Below are 7692 nucleotides of genomic sequence, written 5' to 3'. Positions count from 1 at the left end.
TTTTCTAAATCTATGGTGACACGACACTGCTATTGTAGTGATTATCACTTTTTTGTTCACATCTCTGAGGTGTCAGAAAAACTTTACTGAGAATGTTTTGTTTGTGAAATTTATCGCGCATGTATTATGGGATCATCAGGGATATTATATATGAGGTCTCCTGTACAGTTAAAGCTAGCGTCCTGTGATTTCCTGTATGTATACCCTGGGAAATCCTTACTTGGGAACGTTTGATTTAATAAACATGAAATAGTTTCAGACTTGTTGGGATGAGTCATTTAATTGCATTCTCTTTCTGACATCCCTGACTTTTCACCCCTTCTCAGACACAAATGGCCCCATGCCATGTGGAGGTGTGCTGTCACCTGTGTTCCTGCATGGGGCCAGTGTAGTCCAGGCCACTTGTCTCATTGTGTCCCGTTGTGTAGAAGCATTGAAAACAGGCTGTGTTCAGCCTCCCCCATTTTCTCCAAGTGGAATTGCATTCCTCCGGAATAAATGAGGCCTTCCTTGCTGGGATCATTTTACTGTCTAAAGTTTGCATTATCTAGAAGAACTTCTCCCTTTGTGCAAACTTCCTGTGACCCTGTGGGCATTTAGTATTATTTCTGTAATAATAATTAATAATCATAATATAATGTATTATTACCAGCTTTCAATGTCTCCTACTTGAAATATTCTGCCTATCTTTACCATATATGGATACTCTGCCTAGTGTTTCTCCAGTGTTGAATTCTATTTTATTTCTGTGTGTGTGTGTGTTTGTGTGTTTTCACACATGGACCTTTGCATGTAGGGGCCAGAGATACATCTGATATCTGGTTTATTTTATGAAACAGTCTCTCTCTCTCTCTCTCTCTCTCTTTCCTCCCCCCTCCCACTCACTTTGTCTTTTTCTCTGTCTCTGTCTCTGTCTATCTGTCTGTCTGTCTGTCTGTCTCTCTCTCTCTCTCTCTCTCTCTCTCTATATATATATATATATATACATATATATACATATATATATGTATGTATCTATCTCTCTCTCTCCCTCTCTCTCGCTCTCCCCCTCCCTCCCTCCCTTCCCCCCCCCCATCTCTGAACATGGTGCTCAAATCAACTGGGCTAGGGTGTTAGATCATTGGGTTCTAGGGATCCACTTGGCTCTGCCTCCTAGTGCTGCTGGTACACACACTCACTGCTGTGCTGAGATTTTTCTTTAAAGTTTTATTTTGGTTATTTTATTTATGTGGATCTGCATGTGTCTGTCTGTGTTTCTGTATGTGCCCATGCATTCAGATGCCCACAGAGTGTGTCAGACTCTTAGAGGTAGAGTTCCTGTGGGCCACTTGATGGATACAGCGATTTGAACTCAGGTCTTCTGCAAGAGCACGAAGTGCTCTTAACCACTGACCTCTGTCTAAAGCCCCTGTGCTGAGGGTTTTAAAAGGTTTCTGGGGCTCTGTACTCAGAGTCTCATGGCTGTTCAGCAAGCTTTTCACTGCTGAGCCATGTCTTCCCTGGTACATATTTGTTTCTTAGGAGTATGAGCTCAGATATTTTTGTAGTTGTTGTTGTTGTTCTCCATCCACCCTGATGATGCATAGGAACATACCCTGTGACCCTTACTATTACATTGTGCAGCATCTAAATGTGTAGATAGATGTGTGTCTGCCTCCCTGGGTGCACCACGACTCCTATCACAGTGTCCCACTCTGCTGGCAGCACCAAGGTACTTCACCCACAGGTCTCCAGGGAAACCAGGTCTATTAAGCAAGCAGGGTTATGGTTTCAATGGAAAAGATGTAAAAACCTGTCCGTGAGTCCAAAAAGCTGGAAACTGGAAGTGGTAAAAAAGCCTGGTCATCTGAGTTATGTGTTGGGCCTCCACATCTTCCACAACCAGGTCTGGAAGTACCTAGTATTCTAAATGACCCTTTTGCTATCTGTGCAACCAGGGGCTCGCCGCCCCTAGCTCCCACAACCAGGACTGGACATACCTAATTGTCTAAATGAACGTTATACTACCTGCAGAGGCACAGGCTCACCCATGCTGCCACAACCAGGACTGTATATAAATAATAGCATAAATGACCTCTAAGCTATCTGTGTGGCTCAGACCATGAGGGATCCTTCCTGAAGCCCTAAAGCTAGCACAGATAGCCTAGCCTCAGAACCCATCTTCTTGGAAGAAACGACATGTGCCCTGGGTGGCATTTTGTTGTAATTATGCTTCCTTGTGGCCTGGAGATTGTGGTGCACCAGGAAACCCTTTTCCTACTTATACCGGGTTGAATTTGCCAGCCACAAAGAGCCTGGCCTCTGGTCCCCTGAAGTTTGATCCCAGCTGACAAAGTCCATCTCAAAAAGGTGAGTTTTTATTCTCACCTCTTTGCTGAGCATTTCCCTGCTTGCAGTAACATCTACAGAGACCACACACACAGACACACACTCTGCTGTACAAACCAGTCATGCTGCATATTCAGAGGTGAAGTCACTGAAAGTAGGTGACAGGCATTGATTTGGTGAGTTTTACAGCTCACAAATAACAGAAAAATAATTACTAGGTCAGGGTAATGCCAGGTAATGCCAGGGTGCTGGGCTGGTTGGGCACTCAGCTGAAAGTCATCCCCATGTAGTGACAGCACATCTGTCATAGTGCACAGTATGGACCACGAGACGCAGGCCTACAACACTTGCCCTTGCAGGGGATACAGACCAGATAGTGTTCTTTCCCTCCTCCACAGAAGTAGGTTTTCAGTGAAATTGTCCCAGAGTGTTGATGTTTGCACACAGCCTGATATCTGTGTCAGGGGGGAACTATTACTCCTCACTGAGCTCTCGTCTGCACCTGTTGGACCTGCCCACCAGATGTGGCTCGGCCCTATTAGTGTAGAAATGTAAGTGAAGCTTCCTGGAAACATGAACGAGCTGGAGTCGGCATAAAGTAGTGGACTCTGGTGTGTGTGCGGATCAGACCTTTTGCTGTACTCACACTGCAAATGACCTGAGATGGAAACTCTGACCAGGGTATCAACGTGCTTTTAGGTTAGGTTGTTAGAACACTCTGCCTAGGCCCACTTGTTTATTTTTATTGTACCTGATTTTTAGTGTGAGTGGTTTGACTGCATGTATGCCTGTATCGCATGCTCATGGCTGTTGGCTCTCAAATCCTCAAGAGTGTGCCAGATCCCCCTGTAACTGGACTCATCTATGGCTGTAAACTGCTATGTATATACTAGGAATCTAACCTGGGTTCTCTGCCATGGGACCCAGATTTTGTAACAATTTGGAGGACAGGGGGCCGAGGGTAGAAAGAGTATAAGATCCAGAGATAGTGGATGACTAGAAGGAAACTCTGTCCTAAACATAAGAGGCACCAGTAAACTCACAACAATTGTGACAGCATGAACTACACCCATTAATCTCAAGCCAGACCAAATCACAGCCTGGAGGGGCCTGGTGGGCATGAAGATCCATGCCTAAGTAAGGAGATATTGCTAAGTGACTGCTGTTGGGAGAAGGAGAGTTAGCTTTCTTCATGTGTTGGCCCATGATAGGTCTGATATGCTCTAGTGAGTGGCTGGCCACAAACCTGATTGTATATAGTCGGCACTACTGTGTCTGGATGGGTTAAAAACAAGACACAAAGTTGGCTGGGTTTGAAGGTTGGGTTGGATTTGAGAGGTGATGGGAGGAAGACAAAAACTTCAAAATACACTATACTGTATGAAATACTGGGTGAATTAATAGTGTTTCTGTGAAACAGGGGACTGAAGTGATGTCTCAGATTAAGACATTAAGAGATTAAGAGCACGTGATGAACTTTTAGAGGAGCCAGCTTCACTCCCCAGCACCACCCACAGCTGCTGGCTCATAATCACTTGTATTTCCAGTCCCAGGGGATCAGTGCCCTCTTTTGACATCCATGGGCACTGCAGGCAAATGACATTAATATTGATAAACAGGCACATGCACATACACATCAGTAACAATACATTTAGATACTACAATTATCCTCAGAAAATTTTCTTGGCAGTGTAATAGAGTCATTATCAAAATCATGTTTGTAGGATCATGAAAAGCTGACCTCACCGCTACGCCTGTTATCACAGTCATACCTTCTTCCTGCTAAGTCGTCACACTTCAGAGATACCTACACATACATTCCTGGTTATTGTAACCTTATTCACAATAGACAAAATAGGGAATCAGCTAACATGATTATCAACAGATTAATGAATGAATGAAGACACTGTGGCATATTTACACAACTTATTTTTATTCAACAATAAAGAAGAATGAAAGTAATAACATTGAGTGACACTATAGACAATCATCTTAAGTAAAGTAAGCCAACTAACAAATGTCATATATATGGATTCTAGATTGTATGTCATTTATACACTGCACATGCACAAATGTGTGAGAGACAGACAGACAGACAGACAGACAGACTGACAGAAGTGGGCCTATTTAGATGGACAATGGAGGTACCTATGAACACAGACCCACATGTTGCTGTGCTGTCCATGTCTGCCTGTCGAACCTGACTGGCCCTGTTTTGTCATCTCCTATGAGAAGAACTTTCTGATCCACCTAGCTAGGCTGGCCAAGACCAGTTCAGAGACAAGAGGGCATCTCTCCTGTGTACCCTCTCACCGAGGTCCTCCAAGCCATTCAGTGTACCTCTCCCAAACCAGCCTGTCTTCCACGCCTACAACCCAACACTACTGTGTTCCTGCAAGTAGGCCAGTCTCCACTCTGCCCCTGCTCCCACCTGATGCCCAAAGGAAAAACTAGGGGACACAGCATGTGAGCCACCCGTACCCCAGCACCTACCCCACTTCCCCTCTATGTTCCTCTATCTACATCCACTAACGTTTGGACCCACCTTCCACTCTCACCTCATTCCCAAGGAAAACGGTAGAAGAAACCAACCTCTGGACCACCCGAACCTCAGCACCTAACACCCTTCTCCCCTACGTGTTCCTTCAACTAGGCCCACCTCAGCCTCAGACCCCACTAACACCCCCATCCCCTTCCCATGACCACAGGGAAAAGCCAGAGAAGCAATCCTCAAACTAAAGCTTTAATAAGAACACAAGTGGGAGAAGCAAGGGGCGATGCTGGCCAGCCAGGCAGGGCCCTTCTGTGGGCAAGATTGGGTGGGAAGGACTCATTGATGGTGTGCAATGCATAGATGGGGTTGGCAGATCGGCCAGTCAGCAAGCCAGAGCTGGGCAGTGGTGTTGGAGGCAGCAGCAGTGGCTGTGGAGGCAGCAGGAGCAGGAGCAGGAGCAGGAGCAGGAGCAGCTGCAGCAGCAGCAGCAGGAGCAGGAGCAGCAGTGGCTGCAGAGGCAGCAGCAGGAGCAGCAGCAGCAGCTAGTAGTTAGTAGCTAGAGATGATGATGATGACGGCTAAGAAGACCACTCTGAGCTGGGCCACCTGGGAGATGGTGATGAACTGGAACAGTTCGCTGAACAGCACACTGTTGTAGACAGCCATGTCCAGCAGCTCCGGGGTGATGAGCCTCTGGGAGCCTTTTCTTCAGGTCTCCTTGCCTGCCAGCCCCAGCAGGCTGTTGGTCAGGAACTCTAGGACTGGGGTCAGGAAGATGGGCAATGTTTTGCTCAGCCGCGGGGCCTGGTCGCTCTCCCATAGATGATGCTCCACCAGACTCACCAGTTCGGCCAGGTTCTGGAGGTGCAAGAATGGTGAGAGGACAAAGATGACGACCACCCTCGAGGCCTGCTCCTTCTGCTCCTGGGCATGCTGGACTCCACCTGACTGCCTTGGCTGGCCTGCTGGGCCTTGACACTGATCCGAAGGCCCAACATGTCCCACACTGTGTCTGGCTGTGCATCCTAGAGACTTCTCATTGGTTGCAGCCCACTGTTTTGTATTGTTTTGTTTTTTGGGGGGTTTATTTTGTTTTTTTTTTTTTGTTTTTTTTTTTTTTTGTTCTTTGGTTTTTGGTTTTTGGTTTTTGGGTTTTGGTTTTGGTTTTGGTTTTGGATTTGGTTTTGGTTTTTTGAGACAGGGTTTCTCTGTGTAGCTCTGGATATCCTGGAACTCACTCTGTAGAGCAGGCTGGCCTCAAACTCAGAAATCTGTCTGCCTCTGCCTCCCAATTACAGGGATTAAAGGCATGTGCCACCCCCAACCAGCTGATGCCCACGTTTGTGCTCCAATTCCCAAGGATGAAGCACTGCCCGAGTGTGAGCATGCATGTGTGTGTGTGTGTGTGTGTGTGTATCCAAGCATTTGCATGTGTGAGCACAAGGATGCTCACCTGTGAGAGCCTGGGCTCCTGGACAGCCCTCACTAGGGACCCTGTGTTCCCCTTGCTGTCTTAGACTGCTGAAGGAGGCTTCCTCTGGGAAGTGAGCAAGTCAGTGGTGCTATGGAGAATGTCACAATTTAGGCTTGTAGGGTGCTTTCAGAGCCCCTACTCATTAAGCACATGTTCCTTGTCCCTCCCCCCAGTACCCTAGGCACCACAGAAAACTCTCATTTTTCTCATTTGGGTGGGAACCTATACTGTGTTGGAAGTACACACACACAAACACACACACACACACACACACACACACACACACACACACACACTACACTACCTTGAGTTTCAGAAGAGAATTTCAAACCTTGGCACATAGTTAAGATTGTGAAATATTAAGATGAGGACTTGATAGATTGAATGAGAATGACCACCAGAGGACCCTGTATTTCAGTACTTGGTTCCCAGTTGTTACAACTGTTGGGGAAGGATTAGGAGATATGGGCTTTGGAAGAGGATATGTCACTAGGGGTTTGGACATGAAGTTTGAAAAGGTTGTGTGATTTCCACTTCTCTCTCTCTCTCTCTCTCTCTCTCTCTCTCTCTCTCTCTCTCTCTCTCTCTCTCTCTCTCTCTCTCTCTCTCCCTCTCTCTCTGCCTAGTCATTGTAGATCATGATATGAGCTCTTAGATTGTTTTTCATTCCACCATCATGAAATATATCCCTCTAAAAATGTTAAATCTAATAATCATGTTGTGTCATAAGTGGCTTTTGTTGTGATGTTTCATCACAGCAATGAAAAGGTAACTAAGACATAAGTTGGTACCCAGGCGTAGGCTATTGCTATAACAGGCATAGCCATGCTGGTTTTCTGTGTTGTTTTTGTTTTAATGTGGAAGACTTTAGGATTTTGGATTTGGAAAGCAGTTGAAGTCTGTGAGCAGAGGATAATGGGCCCTCCTCATAGGAGGCTGGGAAACTGTAGTGCTAAGATTTATGCAGACTATGGATACCCTCCTCAAGAGGTTTCAGAGGGGAACAATATTTGAAACGTGGCTAGAGGCCATTTTTCTAATATTTGTCAAAAAAAGATGCATTTTGTCCTTTTCCTAAGAATGTTCCGGAGGCGAAATTTAAATGTAATAGGTTAATTACTTTGGTATAGAGGGCTTCAAGTCACACAGCGATTAGTAATTATGCATAAGCATGTGTGCAATGAAAAATAGCAAGCATGAGAAAAAAGAAAGATGAAGTTTAAATTTAGAGGAGAAAAACAGGAATAGGTAATGATATGTTGGAGTCATATATGTCATGTATGCTGATGCTGAAAGAGATGAAAATATTAATAGAGAGGACTAATCCAAAGTAGAATCACCTGAGGCATGTGGGCTTAGATTTTTTTCAAAACCTATATTTTTATTAAATTGTTTT

The 7692-nt window shown here is 45.4% G+C and overlaps 1 pseudogene; it reads right to left on the bottom strand.

Moving 5' to 3' along the window:
- Nucleotides 1-5371: 5371 nt before the first annotated feature.
- LOC147004705 (histone H2A-Bbd type 2/3-like) lies at nucleotides 5372-5754 on the bottom strand (annotated as a pseudogene).
- Nucleotides 5755-7692: the final 1938 nt, after the last annotated feature.

This window comes from Mus caroli, unplaced genomic scaffold, assembly GCF_978045245.1.
Source record: "Mus caroli unplaced genomic scaffold, Mus_caroli_1 scaffold_5, whole genome shotgun sequence".
Taxonomy (NCBI): domain Eukaryota; kingdom Metazoa; phylum Chordata; class Mammalia; order Rodentia; family Muridae; genus Mus; species Mus caroli.
This window is presented reverse-complemented; position numbering and strand designations above follow the sequence as displayed.